Below are 19,349 nucleotides of genomic sequence, written 5' to 3' on the forward strand. Positions count from 1 at the left end.
GCTTCTCTGATCTTTCAGGCTTTCATCCTGACTTCTGACTCCTGGTTTTTATTGATAAGATTAATTAGATCTACACTGCAGAACTACATTTTTTTTTTTTTGCTCTATTGTGATTCCTTTAAACACTGTCTGAAAATACTTCCAGCCTTGAATGGAGCCTACAGCAAAACAAAACAAACAACAATAAAAACCACTCTATGGTTAGTCAGATATCAGTGTAACAGTTTTGCAATTTAAGTTTTTCTAAATGAGTAGAGCTTGTGTTTGCTTGTTTGTTTTATTTTTCTGGCCTGGAACTGGTTACAGATATATACCATCTAACTTTTAATTTACAGAGATCTGCCTGCCTCTGTCTTATGGAGTGCTAGGATTAAAGGTGTGTGCTACTCTGCCTGACAGATTCCTTAAGTTTCTGTGGTAGTTGAGGAATTCGAATGAATCTGTGGCAAGACACAAACAAAACAATCAAAACTGTGAACCCCAAGAATTTTGTAGCAAGACTTGGACTTAGCATATTTAAAAATCAATAAAACCCCAAAACAAACAAACAAACAACAACAACAATACAGGCCATAGCTTCTAGTAGGAATAATACTCAGTCATAGGTTGGTAAATTACTTTGTGACTCAAACTTTCTAATATAAATTGGCTGTTTCTGATCCAGCTCATCATGAAGCCAGATATGACTAGAGGAGCTCCATCATCAATGAAATGCTACATAGGCCACTAAGCCTAAGCAGATCCTAAAAGCTGTGGTAAAACATTAACATGTAGCTTATCCCATTCCATGGGTAGAACACAGACACATTGTTTTCTGTCCTTCATCTTGTGCTTATGGACCTATGGGGACTTCATTCTCACATTCATTACTTTTCTTGTAACTAAATACCTGAAGTGAAGCATCTCACAGGAGGGAGAGTTGGTTTTGGCTTACATGGATACAGTCTATCATTGTGAGAAAGGCAGGGAAAAGAGGTGGATGGTCAAAAGGCATTTGTAGTCAGGAAGTAGAGAGTGAGCAGGAAAGTCTGGGTTAGGGCACCTCAAGACTCTTCCCAAATCACCCACTTCATCCACTGCAGCTCTACTCTTAGAGTATCCACAGCCTCAGCAGCTGAGGACCACATGTTTAAACACGTGAGCCTAGTGAGCAAAAACAAGCTGTAAACCAACCTGTTGCAATGGACTCTCATACTGAGTGGATGAGTTGACCTTAGTAGACCTAGCAAGATTGCAGATCCATCAACAAAATGAGCCGTTTTCTTGTTTTAAGTGTCTAATTTTAGGGAGGATTACTATGCAGCCATCTATAACTGGATCTGTTTGTCACAAGATATTTTCAGGTAGGCCAAGCATTGAATATGATGGCTCCTTAATCCAGTATCAATTTTGAAATCTAAGAGAGTAGGTTGAGTTGAAAGGAGGCAGGACTTTGCAGCAAACATAATTTGAGTTTAGTGCTTTGCTTCAGATTCAAATCAGTACTCTGGCAAGCCCAAAGTTAAAAATGATGTTAATGAAAGATAACCATGGACAATTAAAATGGTAATGCTCTTACTAACCAGAGTTGTGTTGATGTTATTACCTTAGATATATGAGCACAGAGGTGACCCAGTTCATGTGAGTCTTCAAACTACAACGCTTCTCTATGCCCTTACTAGTAGAAAAACCAAATTGATCTTAGTTTGTGCATATCTTTTGTCCCCAAATATTGATATCAGGGAAATGTAAAAAAAATTTTTGTAGCTATGACAGATACCAAATAAAAACAATTCAAAAGGAGGGAGCATTTTGTCTTATAGTTACAGAGGTCATAGTTCAAGGTCAGCTGGCTTAACTCTTTCTGGGCCAGTGGTGAGGAAGCACATCATTACGGAAGGGCATCCTGGAGGAGAGCTGCTCTCTTCCAGTGTCCAGGAAACGGCAGATAGAGTTGAACCCTGGAACAAAATAAGCCCCTAAGGGAATGGTCCTTAGAACCTACTTCCTTCAACTAGATCCCGCCTTCAAAAGTTTCCAACTCTTTCCAATAACGCCACTAAATTATGAATTCATCACTGGATTAATCCATTGATTAAGTCAGAGCTTTAGTGATCTGTTTGCTTCTCAGTGGCTAGACCCACCAGCTGAGAACCAAGCCTTCAACATAAAAGCCTTTGGGCAGATGCTTCCTATCTAAATCATCACCAGGGGTGACATGAACAAGAGTAGAAAGGGAGAGTCCTCACATTGTTAGCTAAGGCATTTAAAAAAAAATGCTACATTGTTGTGCTTGTGCCTATGTAAATTTATGTGCATCATGCGCATGAAGGAGCCTGCAGAGGTCAGGGGAGGGTTCAGGAGAGGCTATTGGACCCCTTGGAGCTGGAGTTACAGATGACTGTGAGCCACCATGTTGGGGATAGAACCTGAGTCCCCTTAAAGAGCAGTAAGCGCTCTTAGCTGCTGACTATCATCTCCAGCCCCAACCTAAAGCTTTAGTATGTCATAGCAAACTGTGCTTGGGAGAAATACGTATTTTAAAAGATTTATTTATTTATTTATTTATTTATTTATTTATTTATTTATTTAATATGTATGACTGTTTCACCTGCATGTATGTCTGTGTGCCGTGTGTATCTAATGACGAAGAAGGGCAGACGAAGGTGTGAGATCTCCTGGAACTGGAGTTACGGACAGTTGTGAGCTGCTACATGGGTGGTGAGAATTGAACCCTAGTCCTCTGGAAGAGCAGCCCAGTCATCTTAACCACTGAGCTATCTCTCTAACCCCAGGAAAAGTATATTATTTGAGAGATTGGTCTTAAGTCCTCAAGTTTACATATCACATGACTGGAAACATTGGGCACAAATGGTATATTTACATTAGTAGGTGATTTACTGAGTTCTGTTTGAGAAATGGACTGGTTAGCTTAAAAGTGTAGTCTACAGTTACAGCTCATACCATAGCAAATGATGCAATGCTCTAACAAAGCAGCTTCTGAATTAATCAACTGTACTATAGTAGCATTCTCTAGCTTACCACTCAAAATAGCAGGGTAGAGTAATAAGTATTTCCATTGGCACTTACCATCCATTTGAAGCTTGGCTGATCTAGCTGGCTTCAGGAGAGCTCAGCATTCACTGCAATTCATTCTCCTTGGACTAGTGGCTACCCATGGCAGTCTCAGGGTGAAAGGCAGGGTTGAGGAAAGCAAGCCTAATTATGCAAGCCCAATTAACACATCTGTTCACAGCCATTAACATCAATTCAGGCAAAGTAAGACTCATAGGCAAATCTCCATTCACAGACTAAGGGAATTTCTCATTGAGGGTATTTATGGGGGTGAACATATATCGAACAATACTGTAGATTTAAAGCTGGTAGTTTTGTAAAAGTATTATTTCACATGTTATTATCAAAGAGCTGCCATGATATGAATAGTGTATCCAATACAATTTAGTAAGTATTTCTAAAATGCTTTATTTTATAGGGATTGTGTCAGATACCAAAGATACAGAAATTGATCAGACACAGGCATTGCCTTAAAAATTTTTAGAAACAGGACTATTATGACTATAAACAAATTAAAATTTGATGTGAATGCTGCAAAAGCATTTATAACTGTTAACATTATGGTTACCATTTCATATATAAGAAACCAAGTCTCAGAGTGACCAAGTGATCTGTCTACTTTTATATGAAAGACAAAACTGAAATTTACTCTATTTGAAGATCAGAATTAAAATTTCATACAGCTCTCTTGCTGCTGCACATACCTTGCCTAGCAGTGAGTAGGGAGGTGATACAGTCCAGCAGCTCATCTGATGCTAAGAACCTTTATCCTTAATGCTGGTGAACTGGGCACCATGATAAGTGGTGTAAATGAGTTACTTATACTTTGTTCGTAATCACAACCCTGCTTTCTTGACTGAGGTTGCCACCAAACTACCCTTTATCATAAGTACTGAGTCATATTGGCATACCAAGGCTAATAGAGATATTATATAATATCAGATATTTTAGTCAACTTCTAAGTATGAAACTCATGGGCCTTCTTGTAGGGTTTATATTAATATAAACTATTCTGATAATAAAGAAACAAAATTCAAAGGGGCAGTGGAGCCTCTGTTCCAGAGAAATCAGAAGACCATGGACAGTAAGAAGGTATTCCAGGGACTTCAGCATGTGTATAATTATGACTTTCAACTCTATTCGGTACTATGAAACCATTACTGTAACTTTTTATCTTTTCACTATTTTATTAGTGTTTAAAACAGTTTCAGCATGAAATGGCTTTTCATTTTCATTTGAAAGAATAGCCATGAACTTGAAAACTATCCACCATGACTATTAAGGTCAATCAGAGATTGTGATCATCACTCCTACAGAAAGAAACAAAAGCTGGGAATAGAAGTGAAACACACACTCTCATTTAGATCACGAGATAAGTCCCTGAAAAAGTCAAGGCTGGGCCAGGCATTTGATGACTGCCAGCCTGGGCAGCAGAATTTTGCTATTTGGGGAAAAAGCAAAAACAGCAGCAAACACAACAACAAACTCTTAGGGGAACATTAAGGGCAACAAAACAAACCCAAGAACTAGGGATTCATTTTATGTGGCCTGTCAGAGAGATTTAATGAGTGGGTTTAGTGCTAGGGCAAGAACCTGAATAATTGTAAGTGTTGGAAAGGGCTCGGAGCCTTGGTGAAGAACAGCCTCCCTGTGCCATCATTTTATACTGGAGGATGTTTGGGTACTTATTTTTCACAATGAGTATCGTGTTGCTTGTTTGGAGTCTGGATTTTGATTCTTTCCCCATAAGGTTAGGGAAATGCTGCATGTCAGTGTCGTCATTTATTCCCCCTCTTCTCAGAAGGGCAGTGTCCAACCAAGGTTGTTCAGTATCGGCTACTTGCCTTAGTGTAGAGAATTCCAGAACTTCAGATTAGGTGCTGGAGAGCTGGCTTTTTGGTTAAGAGCATTGGCTGCTCTTCCTGAGGACACAGGTTCAATTCCTAGTGCTCACATGGCAGCTCACAACTGTCTGTAACTCCAGTTCCAGGGGATCTGACACCTGCACACAGGCACACACGCAGGCAGAACACAAGAAGCTCAGGGAACCTGCAGACATTGCTGCTTCCTTGAACCCGAGCATTGGACATGGGTTGGAACTGCTTAGGAGCTGCTATAAATGATTCAGTAGATCATTGATGGAATATAATGATAAGAAAGAAAATGTTCACGACTCAGGCTTCAGTGACGGCTCAGAGAGTAATTACTATTTACAGGGGATGAGTACACTTGGAGAATGTTGTCTCTTACCTACTTTTAATTCTTAATTATTTTTAATCAATTAATTTTCATTTTTACATTCTTATTTTGTTTTAACTTTATTTATTTACTTACTTTATTTTTGAAGCAAGCTATTTCTTTGTAGCCCTGCCCTATCTGGAACTTGGTATGTAACCCAGGCTGGCCTCAAACGTGTGGCAATCCTGCCCTAGGCTCCTAAATGCTGGGATCGCAGGTGTGCACCACCAGACAGACGTGGCTTCTTAAAAACTGACATATAGTTGAACACAGTTATGGATCTGAAGTTTGCTATCGCAGGTGTGTATAGAATGTATAATAATTAAATGAAATCAATGAGTGTTTCTGCTCTATCACTTCTCGAGGCCTCTGCATCCCTCTCTTCTAATTCTTGATAAAATGTGTAGTAGATTACAGGAGTGTCCAGCCTTTTGACGTTGTGACACGAAATGTTGTTATCTGCAAAGCTCATGCTTGAGAACCATTGAGTTACAAAAGAAGAAAAAAGGGGGGAGAGCTGGGGTGGGGGTGGGGGAGGAACTTCTCATAAGGTTTTGAGTAAGTGGGACAGTTGAATCATGAAAATTAGAAATGGGATCTTAGATTTTTTTTCTGGTTTCTGAGAATGTAATTGTCTCAGGAGGTGAGGCATGAGAGTTTAGAATGGAACATCCAGGAATGCACGTGTAGGCCATGGGTGTATGGTACTAGAGCTAGTAAGAATTGAAGTACTTTAAGGTCAGTATGGTGACATATATCTATAATCCCAAGTGTTTGGAATGCTGAGGTAGGAAGATGGCTTCAAATTCAAGGCTATCCTGGGCTACATAGTGAGTTCCAGGATAACCTTGCTACAAAGCAAGCTTCTAGTTCAGAGAAAAACTATGTATCTACTATCTATGTATACACATAGATGCATATACATGTATATATTCATGTGTAAATTTTCTCTATTTTATATATTCTTTGATAGAGATAATTAAATTGAAAAATTTATTGGCCTTGCCACTTTGAATCAAAAAATAATTTTTTTGTCATGGCATAAATCATTTGGTAAAGATAAAGTGGCAGAATAATTTCAGAGGAGAATGTTCAGCCTACTTCTATGCTAATAATGGATCCTACCTCCTGGCTATTTTTGAAAACTTTTCTCAGCCTGTTTGAAAGCGCTGGAATTTATCAGTTTGAATATTTCCATGACACCAGCTTTGTATTTCTCCATCTGAACTTCACATAATTGCTTCTGACTAGAAGACAGGTAATTTGCCTAACTTCTTTATTTTAAAAAAATGGCAATACGGGGAATGTTTTCAAGATTATTTCTATTCTTTACTTTGGTAAAACTAAACTACTCAAATAGCGAATTCCAACTAAAGTCTATTCTTTTTATTATTCTGTTTGTTCACAGGATAATAATTTTTTAAAAGTAAGACCTGTAAAAAAACTTGTGTAACTTACAGTACTTTCTCTTAGAAGTTAGGTCCTTTCTTTAAAACTCAGCAATGTTTCTCCCCAAGAGACTGAATTGTGTGGGCACCTTTCCTGCTTTAGAGCACACTATTCAATTTCCTTCAAGCTGTTGATTCAATCATCACACCCTACATTGTAAGTATGATTCAACTAAACTTATTATAACATCTTCCCCCCTTCTTTCTTCCCTTTGTGTTTGGGGAATTGGATTAGTATGCTAATGGATTTCTGTTCGGTGAATCAGCCTTATTGTTTTTGTGGTGCGATTTCTTGCTTTGTTTGGACATCTCCAGATGTAATTTCACCGATGAATGGTAGTTGAACTTTTCTTTCCTTGCAATAAGTTGAATTGTTTTGTTCTTTTTCTTTCTGTTTCTTTCTACTCATGACTCATGTGGCATTGCTCATCTGTGTTAAGGATAGTTCATGCACTGTTCAGGTGTATAATTCCAGCTTCTTTTGTCCTGTGGTAGAAAAAGCAGAAATGATCAGATTAAAAAGTCTATGCAAAAGAACACCGGAGTTTAAGAGGAATAACCTGAATTTTCTAAGGTTTCGGTATCCCAGTATCAGGACTAGACCTGAAAGGATTTCCCTCTGATGTCAGATCACTGATTTGTTTATGAGTTCTGTTACCTTTCAGTTGAAGAACAGTGGCTGAAAGACAAAAGACAAAGGAAGATCTTCTAGGACAGATTTTGCTCTTACCGTAGGTTCTTGAGAGTCCATTGGCATTCTGAAGGAATGACATTAACGTTTTTATCAATCACCCATTAATTATATAGCCTACTATGAATATATAGGGATGCAGCTATCAACTTCTATTTTCTAAGCACACCCTTGTCTAGGTACTTGCCATATATTCTTCTAATTTCTCACTACTATCTTTTAAGAGAATTGTTGCTATCCTAATTTAGAACCTGGCAAACTGAGGCTCAGAGATTAAAATGGTTTGCCCAAAGCTACATAGCTAGTAAGTATGTAAGTTGATTTTTAACTCAGACGACTCCAAATTCATTCAATTTTTTTATTATCACATAGCCTGCTCATTAACTCCTTCCTTTTGAATGGTTCTTAAATTCTGACTTTAAAAGACTACATGTGAACAAAAATGTCACATATTGTCTGATTCAATTTCTATGAAACCTTTAGAATCAGTGTATCTATAGAACTAGAAGATAGATTAACAGTTGCTTCAGATGAGTGGCAGAGAGAAAGGTCACGACTGCCAATGGGCACATTTCCTTTTTGTAATCAAGGACACAGCGAAACCACAAAGCTATACTGCTCTGTGGGTAGAAAGAAAGGCTTATTCTTGACCAAACTGCCAAAGTTACCCTATGGGGTGGGGTGGTCAGCAGGTTGGCAATTGGAGCAGGGTGGGGTGGGGAGTATGGAGACACAGAGAGAAACAAAGTGCCAAAAAGCAAGCAGATTCCATATGATAGTCATTACAGTACGGGCTTTGAGCTGATGCAAGCTGTTTGAATTGACCAGGAACTAGATATCCTTGCATGAGGTGCCTGACCTTTGTGGACAGGTGGGGTTTTCTCCAGTAAACAGAGCCCTGCCTTTAGGATTCTGTTTAAGCAATAACAGTCCTGCTACCTAGGATGTTGCCAACAGCGCTGCCATTTTGGGGTCTGATTTGGACCTAACACTTTTAGGGTAATAAAAGTGTTCTACACTTGTGATAATGCTGGCTCAACTCTGTAACTATACCAAAATTCGTCTAATTGAACATTAATTAAAAGGATAAACCATATGCTATCTCATATCTCAATAAGTCTGTTTTTAGTGGTCTTTCATTTCTCAAGGTTAATAGAGTACTAGGGAAGAAAGCCTTATAAACAGACAGAACAACAGCAAATGATGTATCTGGTGATTTGAATGAAGAATGTCCCTCATGGGCTCAAATATTTGAACATTGGTCCTCAATTGGTGGTGCTGTTTGGGGAGGTTCTGGAACCTTGACTAGATGTAGCCTTTCAGGAGGAAGTGTATTAATGGGGAAGGGTGAGCTACAAGGGTTCCTGTTCACACTCTTGGCTTCCTGTGAGGGGATGACAACGTGATCAGCCGGCTTCTTGCTCCTGCTGCCATGCCACACCTTCCCTACCTATCTGTCTAGAACCATAAGCCAAAATAAACTCTTCATTCCTTAAGTTACTTTTGGTCATGGTATAAGTAATTAACATGATGTGAAAACAGATACAAATATGAGCAATGCATTCTGGGAACTCAATGAGAGGGTAGGAAGAGCTGTTGTTAGGTCTAGGGACCCAGGGATTCGGAGATGGCTTTGGGATGTAGACGGCATTGGAATTGATGCTGAAAGGAAAATGATGCTGCTGGTAAGCCGCACAGTGGAAAGTGAGGAGACTTACTCTCGAGATCACAAGGACCAAGAGTGAGTCTTCCTGGTAGAACACAAGACACACAAATTGAAGTGTGTGCAGGGGGACCTGGCGGGAAAGTGGTAGGATGTAGGGGATGTTACTGCGATAAGGAAGTAGACTCTGGATACCACGGAACATCCTTTTCTTAGGAGAGAGAAAGCATTTTTTAAACTGGATTTCAGCTTATGGTTTTGAGCGTTAGAAAATCAATACCACCCATTAAATTAATATTTCAAAGTTGACTTTTCCTAATTTTTTTGTTGTGAGAAGTTTATAAGATAGGTTTGTAAATTTCTTTTGGTTTCATAACTATGTAAGCATTACAGTATAAGGCATTTAAACACATTACAAGCTTTTATTAGAACAAGAAGCAGTATAATGAGATTAAACATTCTCTTTAAGGGGAATTGATACTGAACTGTAGTGAGAAACATTAACCCAGGAAAAAGATTACCAATCGGTGTTGCGTCCAATCCTGTGCTGGTTAACCCTACTTTGTTAAGGGTTGCTCAGGGTACCATGCCAGCAGAGTTAGGAATCAGTATCTTAAATCTCTGCATCACAATCATATTACAGTAGCTTCTTATACAACATGGACATAATTTCATTAAAAGTAAGAGCTAGAATTTGACCTTTTAAGTGATGAAATTTTAAGCAGCCAGAGCATTGGAAGCAATCACTCTACACGATCTTAATGAAGAACAGAACTTTGGCTATGAATTTTGTTTGATCATTTCAAACCTTTCAAGTAGGATTGCTTTAGTTATTTCAGTGGATAGGATAGGCTACAATATTCAGTAATGTTCCTTAGGTCCACTCATTTGATTTAACATTTTGTAGAAACCAATGAGGTTTCAGAGACCATTTTACAGTTTTGCCCTCCCTCAACAAACAGGAAGACTTTTACTGGACTTAATTAAAAAGCCCTGAGAAAGTAGGTTTTTTTCCGTCTTCTTTTGTTTATAGAGTGACAGCTGATGCACTCTTGAATATAAACTAAAGACTCGTTTACTAGTAAAAAGAACTTTTAAACTGCGAAGTATTGCCCACCTCCATCTAGATTTTGAACCTGCAAGCCTGTGGTGGTTGGAATAAGAATGCCCCCCATAGGCTCACATATTTGAATGCCTGTTCATTAGGGAATGGTGGTACTTGACAAGGATTAGGAGGTGTGGCCTTGTTAGAGCAAGAGTGGTTTTATTGAAGGAAGTGAGTTGCCTGGGGTAGGCTTTGAGGTTTTAAGTGCTTAAACCAGACCCAGCGTCTCTCTCTGTTTCTGCTCCCTGTGGATCCTGATGTAGCACCACGTCTGTCTGAATGTTGCCATGCTTCCCAAAATGCAATAAAGGACTAAACTTCTGAACTGTAAGTCATCCCCAATTGAATTTTTCCTTTGTAAGAGTTGCCATGGCCACGGTGTCTCTTCACAGCAACAGAACATTAAGACAAAGCCTTTCAAAGTGGTGCAAGAAGCAGTGAGTGTATTTTGTTAAACAAGATTTGTCAGAATTTGAAAATTTTTAAAAGACTATATTTTAAAACTTAAACCAAAATATTATGGAACATTAACTTTTTTGTTTGTTTTTTTTCAAGACCAGGATGGCCTCAAACTCACAGAAATCCATCTTTCTCTCTCCTGAGTTCTGAGACTAAAGGTGTGTGCCACCATGCCTGGCTGTGTTCAACATTTAAAGTTTAAAGCCATTGCTGATTCAGTGTCTTAGTTAGGGTTGCTGTTGCTATGACAAAACATCATGACCAAAAGCAACCGTAAGAGGAAAGGGTTTATTTGGCTTACACTTTCTCACTGAAGTTCATCATGAGAGTCAGGACAGGAACTTAACCTGGACAAAAGCCTGGAGGCAGGAGCTGATGCAGAGGCCATGAAGGAGCGCTGCTTACGGGCTTGCTCCTTGTGGCTTGCTCAGTCTGCTTTCTTATAGGACTCAGGACCACCAACCCAGGGGTAGCACCACCCACTATGGCCTGGGTCCTCCTCCATCAATCACTAATTAAGAAAATGCCCTGCAGACTTGTCTTCAGCCTGATTTTATGGAGGCATTTTCTCTTTTAAGAGTCCCTCCTCTTAGATGACTAAAGCTTGTGTCAAATTGTCATAAAACTAATGACACACAATAAAAGAGTCAGAAGGAAACCAGTTCAGGCTTCATTCACAGTTAAAGTTGCTTTTTAGTACTTTTCACAATTATTTCTTTTTATTGTTAGTACATTTGGCTGCCTTTTAGTATTTTACTTCCACGACTGTCTTTTCCTCTTCTCTTACCTTTTTACTTTCTTTTATTCCTTCCTCTCTGCCCTTTCTTTCATGAGTGGGTTACACTTTTGGCTGAAGAATAATTAAATAGAATGTATGTTGTATAGGATTATGAATCGATACTGTGTATTGTTTACTTAAAACGTGATGAATTGAACTTCATGCGATGTTTTTAAATAATGTTTGTGTTGTGTGAGGGACAGTCTCTCTGCTGGAGGGCAACTGTGGGAGTTCTTTCCACTATATGAGTCTTGGGTACCAAACCAAGTTATCAGGCTTAGCAACAGGTGCCTTTACCATTGAGTGAGCCCCATATTTTTCCTAAGAAAACAAGGCAAGTTAGCTTTTCCTTTGTGCACAAGCATTTGTGGGAGTGATGGAGCTGAGTGTGGAGAACAGTAGCATGTGTGTCAGGGCCAGATTCACAGGGACTTGTCTCACTTGGAGAACTATCTGAGGTTATGGATACCTACACGAGTCCTCCTCCCCAGCCCCTCCCCCACCTTCCTTCCATTGCTTCTTTTCTTCTTTTGTCTCTAGTCATCCCTTCTTTTTAGTCAGTCCCTAGTTTGGTCCTAGCATGTCACAATGACCTGCTCTTGTTTATAAGATGAATTGACAGGAGTTCTGTATGGGTTTGCCTATGTAAAAATACAACGATTTTTTAAAATCTCCAACTCCAGTTTAAAGCAGAGTCAGTGTACAGAATTTGATATAATTGCTCTTTGGTGGAATAGCTGGGATTTGGCAGCAGTTTGCATATACCACTTCCTGGGAGCTGAGTAGCACTGCCAATGACATGGAAGGAGAAGTCTCCAAGTCTCTCAGCACAATCACAACCCATGTTCTTCTAATTTTCACAGTTTGACCGTTACAATCAGATGATACCTCTATTTGCTCCAAGAACACATTCATATTAAAACTCTTGCCTATATAAGAAGAGAAAATATTTTTATTTATTGTGACTAAAAAACAGGAAGTGAAATGGTTATTCTTATTTTCAGCAAATAAACCTGGAAGCCAGAAATGAGAGAATGGCTGTGGGATTTCACCACTCCTTTTCCAAAGCAAGGGCACGTGTGAGTACTATATTTCTGGTGGATTGGATATTGACATTTTCTAAGAATTAGTGTCTGCACTAGCCAGACACTATACTATTATTATTATTATATAATTATTATTAAAGTCTCTGAGACTTTCAGTGGTATTTATACTGGAAGATGGAACCACATTTGTAATAAAAATTGTAATGAAAAATTATTGTAGATATGGTTGGAAATAAAGTGGTTCAGTAGTGACTGAGTTAAAAGAGATTTAAAAAATAGCCTATAAAACAGAAAATTGTTCTTACAAAGAAGTCAGAATCCAGTTATTCAGTGAGCATTATCAATCACTTTGTTTTGTAATAGTACTGAGGATCTGAAGAGAGGATGCTGACATACCCATCTCATGTGGCCACCGAACACCTTCTCCAACACAAAATAGAAGTGACATGACCACACCAGCCATGAATAGTGTTGTTAGCTTTTAACAACATATGGTGAGAAATGCCTTGGAAAAGAAAGATCAAAGGTGCTGAGTTTAGAATTTTAACTGATAATCAGCACCTTCTGGGCCAGAGAGGCATGACAAACCACCTACTCCGAAGAAAGCCAAAATATCAAGCTCACAAAAGGCAATCCTCTTAGGAAGAGAGAGCTAAGATGTGATTAGTTGGGGCTCTGACCTTCTAGTGTCATTTCTTCAAGAGGCCTGGGGACATTTGTCTTTGTCTCTCCTTTTCCTTTTATAAACTCAGACTCAGCATCCTCATTCTGAAATTCTAAGAGAGGGAAATCAATGGGGGCTAGGTATTATGCTGCTGTTGTTTCAATTTCATTAAAGGAGAGATAACACTATGTAAAGGTGACAGGTGAGAATAAAGAGTGACGTCAAAAAATATCCATGAACTCAGCATCTACTGCAAAGTGTAGCTACTTTTCAAAATAAACCAACTAAGTTTAGACCCAGATGGTGGGTAGAAGCACCAGATGGATATCTCAACTAAGCTCCATGAAACCCCTCAGATGTTTGAAAACAGGTACACAAACACCTACCCATCATCCAAATTACTTCCACATCTTGATCTTCTGCAGCTAAAGTCTATCAATTCCATCAAGAGTTCTATTGAAATTTTCTCTATAGAATGTAAAAAAAATGATAATTGTAGAAAATCCAAAAGTGTAAAAAGAAACGACTCTGGAAGTATGTGGTGTGGCTGGAGAGAAAAATGTGTGACATTGACACTGTCAGTAAAAGACAGAGAGATGTGTTGATGAAACTGGGTGGTCATGGACCACTGACAGTTGTTCACAGTAGCCAAGCTAAAGGGAATAAGAGGTACCTGGAAGTGCAGAGCTTGCTAAAAACAAAACCGGCCTCCTTGCTTTCTAATTGCAGCTTCTGTTAGCTTTCTTCCCTATGTGGAGGTGTTGCCAAGGCAATAGCTTAGCAATCTTCTGCATGGCTGCTTTCTACCACCATCCACACACACTTTACAGACCTTAATTTGTTCGATACACCTTTGCAATCCAAAAGGATGGCTTTACTGTGTGTGTGTGCGTGTGTGTGTGTGTGTGTGTGTGTGTGTGTGTGTGTGTGTGTGTGTGTGTTATACGGTAGGGAAAGAACATTAGAATACAAGATGTCTTGTCTTCTCCACATCCCAGGACAGCGCCAGCACCCACCATGGATTTTGGCATGGCCTCAGGATCTCAGTACAGTACCGAGGAAGGGGTGGGAGAAGGGGAGAAGGGAGAGCAAGAGAACGGGACACCTAAAGGGGACGTACATAGTAACTCTGACCAGGGACCTTTGGTCACTGTGGGAAGTTCAGTTATTGAGGCCACGTAGATGCCAAGAGACAAGAACCCCCAAAGGAGCCAAAGGCAAAGGTCACAGTTAGCAAAGCTCACAGTCAAAGCCCAAGGCAGGAACCAAAGATGTGAACAGAATTGAGCAAAACCGTCGAGTGTCAGCATCCAGAGCGGCTCTTGTGACTACTCTGTACAATTGTACCCCCTTATCTCTATTGTGGGGCAGCTCCTTGGAAAGCATTCTTTATGGGTGGCTCTAGAGCTGGACTTACAGGAAGCTGTTTAAAATTTCACGAGTCTCATTCTAGGAGAAGACAGAATAAGAAGCCTATGCAGATATCTCTGGAGCCATAACGCCCACTGACATCATAATATTGATAGACTAAGGCAAGGCCTGTCCCACAGCAGATAAGTGATGTACTGAGGTTGCATAGTTTTAGCAGGTATTCACTCTGAGGGACTAAAGATGCAGGGTTGTTGAGGCTTGGAGAGCCAACTGGCCCATGCCTCTAAGGCAGCGCTGGGCACAAACACAAGAGCACTTGGAGCTGGCAAATTCATGGGGTGGGTAGTACTCCTGGAAGCCAATCACATCATTAATATTCAGAGACTCTCTGGCATCTCCTATTATATGATGGCTAAAAATAACCATAACCCAACGGAACAAAAGTTTTGCTCAAAACCATAGTAAAGATGTTTACTTGTATCCACTTCCTGGCTGGAGCATTCTAAGCTCCAACCCAAGAGGATCGATTTTGAAAAGAATGGAGAAGTTACTTCAAGGTCTCTGCAAGGGCTTGTCAAGTGATTGGTGATGTCAGAACTGGCGGTGGGGAGAAGGGACTTGCGTGAGCTCTGCCACAGTACTCCGTGCCCTTTATTTCAGCCTCAGTTGGTTTTCCTTTAGATGCTTGTTTCCAGGTCTTCTACCCACCGTGTACCAGGTCTATCTGTCTGCACCGCGTGCCCCCACAGATGCTCCTCCGAGGCCCCTCATCTAAGCCACTTTGCATGACTCTGACCTTAGCCAGGTAAGATGACAAGAGAAACCACCCACAAGTGTTTGATTGTAACTGGGATGGATAATAGTGAAGACAGACTCAAAACCTGCATTCTGAATCGAAGTGGGAACCCTCTGACTCTCAGATCTGGATGCGATTTTCATTCTTTCTTGTTTCCCAATGGGCTGTACACTTTAGGTTGTATTCCTCTGTTTCTGGGGTTGTCATCCATTATCTGGATTTATAGTTGCTGAAGACTCGCTTTAATAATTCACATGGAGTAGAATACCTTCTGGCCTCTCCTTTTTCTTGGTCATCTCAGTGAGGTAGATAGATGAAAACATGCTTTTTGTCAGTGAAATAACTCAAGAGGACTCTGAGACACCATAGACACCCTGACCCTGAAATACATTTTTCTTGGATGCAGTGAGCTAAAACCAAAACAGGGCAGGCTCTGTTCTGAGCCTGCTTCTAGCAGGCTGGGTACCAAAAACACAGCTTCTCCCCAGACCCTCCAGAATGTCATGCTGCATTACCAGAGCTGTTGAATGATCTGCCTTTCAAGGAAGAGAAAGCATCTGACGGACATTAAAATTCTAAACGCATATGATGTATAAATGCATACAAAATGAAATTCTAAATGTATATGGTATATAAAACACACTCAACATTTGTTAGTAATTATAGTAGCAACTCCTGCACAGTATTTATGTAACTGCCAAACATGGTACTTTTCATTTCTAAGGAGCATCAGACAACAGACAGGGAAGAGCCTCATGGGGACAGGCTGCTGCTTCAGGGTTCTTTAACACTGAGCGTAACAAGTTCTGTGTCGGGCGGGCGCGAATTCCCAGTCTTCTCAACCCTCATTAAATTTCAGACAGAGAGGAAGAAAGCAAGCTCCTCTCCTCTAGCCTGAGGCAGTTCTGCTCCCTAAGCAAACGATGCTAGGTCTCAAAGGTAATGCAGACTACTAGGTCTACAGCCAACTTCAATACTTGGTTCCTTCCTGAAGTCAATAAACTGGGCCTACTCCATGTGGTAGACACACCCTTCTGAGTAAACAATGTTTTTTATTTAGGTACACATAGGAGCCAAAGAAAGGAGAACAAGGTAGATGAGGAAACCCCACAGTGGACCTTGCAAGTGAACCAAGGTCTGTTCCTTTAGGCTGGTTGACTGTTTCAGACTTTTGTGTTTACACATAACACTCTCCTGGACTCTGCATTCCTACAGTTTTTGGTTTGATTTTGGCACTAGCTATTTTCACAAATAGTTCTTGCTTACATTTTCCTATGTTCCGCCTAAAAGCAATCATGCCTGGGGCCTAGCAATTGACTTAAACAATAATGATGCCTTTGTAGAATACTTTCCTCTCTATCGTACACACTTGTATGTGCAAAGTGGCATCTGAAATAATGTTTTCTTTTCATTGGCATGTGGTTGTGAAATCAAATCCAGGGCATTGGCCATGCCAAGACAGTGCTCTGCCCCTGACCTTCACGCCAGACCTTTAGGTCTTTTTGTTTTTGTTTCTATCTGTCTGTCTGTTCTGAAATAGGGTTTCTCTACATAGCCCCAGGCTTGCCTGGAGCTCAGTTCTCCTACCTCTGCCTCCTAAGTACTGGAATCAGAGACCATGCCAACATGCTCGACCTCTAATATATTTTTAACTGCCTATACATGTGTAGACATTTGAAAACATAAAATATTAACCTTACTTATATGTGAAATTCTTTTAGGCAACTAGAGAAAATTCGCCTCAGTTTCTCTTGGCTTTTGGTAAAAACTGGCATCTCATTTTTCACATAACATAAAGATGAGCTAAAAGAGCATAATTGTTCTTTTGTTTTTGTTAAAATGTAATTTGAAATTGGAGTAAAATAGAGTAAATATAGGGGAGGCCAGAACGCAGACTCCAGCGAGTTTAATGTGCTAAGCCCTGGGGATCTAAGCCACAGCCTCTTGGTATGCTCCAGAAACTCCAGCCACCAAAAATCATAGTTGCTCTTTATTTTCCACTGCATCTTAAAAGTTGCAGAGGGCCCAAAAGGATTTCAGCTCAGTTTTGCAGCTTTCTCCAGGCTAAAGATAGAATCTATCCCTAAGTATGCCATTGTTCCATGCGTTGTCTTAACAAAGGTGAACTCTCTTAGTGTCTAACCTATCCTGGCTCCAAATGCAGGACATGTGGCCCAAGTTTCAGTTCAGGGGCCTGTGGAGAAGGTTGTGTCACTCAAATATAATAACCCAGGTGTATCCCTCCCGCTTCCCCTGCCCCATGAGACCACTCCTTCTGGATGCCGGCAAACTACTCCTAAAGCTGTTTCCTCTACTCCACACCCCCTACTTCTTCCCATCCTTAGCCCACTTCTCTTCTACTATTCTCTAGTCTAGACGGCACCCGAAAAGTAAATGGCAGACATGCCTGAGCCTTCTTTCACCTGCATATTCTGATCTTTAGTTAGGGAAGGATGTTTGGACAGATGGACAGACAGGAAGAAAGATGGGTGTCACTGGGTTAGGCAGCTCTGATTTGTTTCCCTGACAGTTATTGGCTGTGTAATGGTGAACATGTGCGCTTCCTCTTGAGCCTTGCTTTCTCATAAGGATAGCAACACACCTTCTTGCAAAACTACCTGGAGAGGGGGTGCTCATGGAGTTCAGCAGCAAAGCACATGATTGTCGTGTGCAAGGCCTCGGGTTAGAGTGACACCCCACCCCTGACAGAGGTGACTGGGAGAATTAACTGATGTCATAGCTCTTAAAGCAGAGAGCAAACAATCCAGATCCTCATTCACAGCAGGGATGTTTATCTTGCTTCCCATCATCCCATTCTCAGAAAGCCTGTTTGCAGACTATATTGGGATCTCTAAACTCCTCATAACACTATAGGCTTCAGCGCATCCCCATGTATGGTTCTGATAACTTCTGGGTGACTCTAATGAGCCACGTGATGAAGTAGCCTGGACACTGTGCAGCACCACACTGAGAAATGGCTGCTTCATAGCGTGAGTTACTTATCCATGCTGGAGACCATTCAGCATCCCAAGCTCAGCCTGATTTCATGGCTCTCAGCTCGCCTTTCCATTCTTGCACCTTTTGTGAAACATAAACTGTATCTTGTGCAAAATACTCCCAGTAAGCAAAAGAATTAATAGGGAAAAATATTTGAAATCAAGCAGTAAATAGAACTTACATAGAAGGAAAGAAAAAGTAAAAAAAAAACTTAGAAAAATAGATCTATATAGAATAGTACAAGTTTGAGATAAATTATGGAGAGGGAATGTCACATTGGCAGGGTCTTGGATCTATGGTACAAATGCATTTGCCACATGCTCCATAAGAAAAGGCAATTCACAAACTGTTTCAATAAAATTTCCAGACAGAATTTGTGTTATTGGCTATATAAATGAGTCTGTTGCTCTATTTATAGAATTATAAAGGTCTTTGGGGGTCAATTACAGTTTTTAGGCATACTCCACTGCATTTTATGGGGGAAATTGTGTGCCATAACAGCATCCAGAATTTCTGGAATTCACAAATTTGTCAGGACCCATCACTTAAGAATTCCAAGCTCTGTTGTAACATACACAGCTCCTGCAGTAGAGCAAATTATAAAATGCAGACTGTGAAAGCATTGGGCAAGCATTCCTGTAGGGAGGAGAAAATATTTCTTTAATTTCTTGTCTTAAAATGAGGTGATGGCAACTGTCAGGATGTCAGTGAACACAGGGGCTGGCAGAGAAGGCACAGGTCCTGGCCACAGCAGCCTTTCCTTCTTTCTCCTGTCTGGAGACCGCTACTCAGGTGAAAGCATTTCGGGATGAGTTAGCATAGAGCAAGCTGAGGTTTATTAAGAAAACATTTGAATATATGTTAAAGCATAGGCCTAATAAAAGAGATGCACTTGGGAAAAATAGTAGGCTATACCCTTGTGTAGGCTTGGACAAGAGAGAATTGCATTGTCTTAATAGTAACCATGGTCATGATTTTTACTTCTGAAGTTACATTGGTCAAAGTTTTCTAACCCTGCTTAGCTTCCTTAATAAACCTA

The 19,349-nt window shown here is 40.2% G+C and overlaps 1 protein-coding gene across 1 annotated transcript in view; it reads left to right on the plus strand.

Moving 5' to 3' along the window:
• Positions 1 to 15,229, plus strand: part of Lacc1 (laccase domain containing 1) — a 46,861-nt gene extending 31,632 nt beyond the window's left edge. The window contains exon 7 of the mRNA XM_040728096.1: positions 15,213 to 15,229. The gene's annotated coding sequence lies outside the window, so the exon portion shown is untranslated. The remainder of the gene's footprint in view (positions 1 to 15,212) is intronic.
• The last annotated feature ends 4,120 nt before the right edge of the window (positions 15,230 to 19,349 follow it).

Source organism: Mesocricetus auratus, unplaced genomic scaffold (genome assembly GCF_017639785.1).
Source record: "Mesocricetus auratus isolate SY011 unplaced genomic scaffold, BCM_Maur_2.0 Super-Scaffold_2245, whole genome shotgun sequence".
Classification (NCBI taxonomy): Eukaryota; Metazoa; Chordata; class Mammalia; order Rodentia; family Cricetidae; genus Mesocricetus; species Mesocricetus auratus.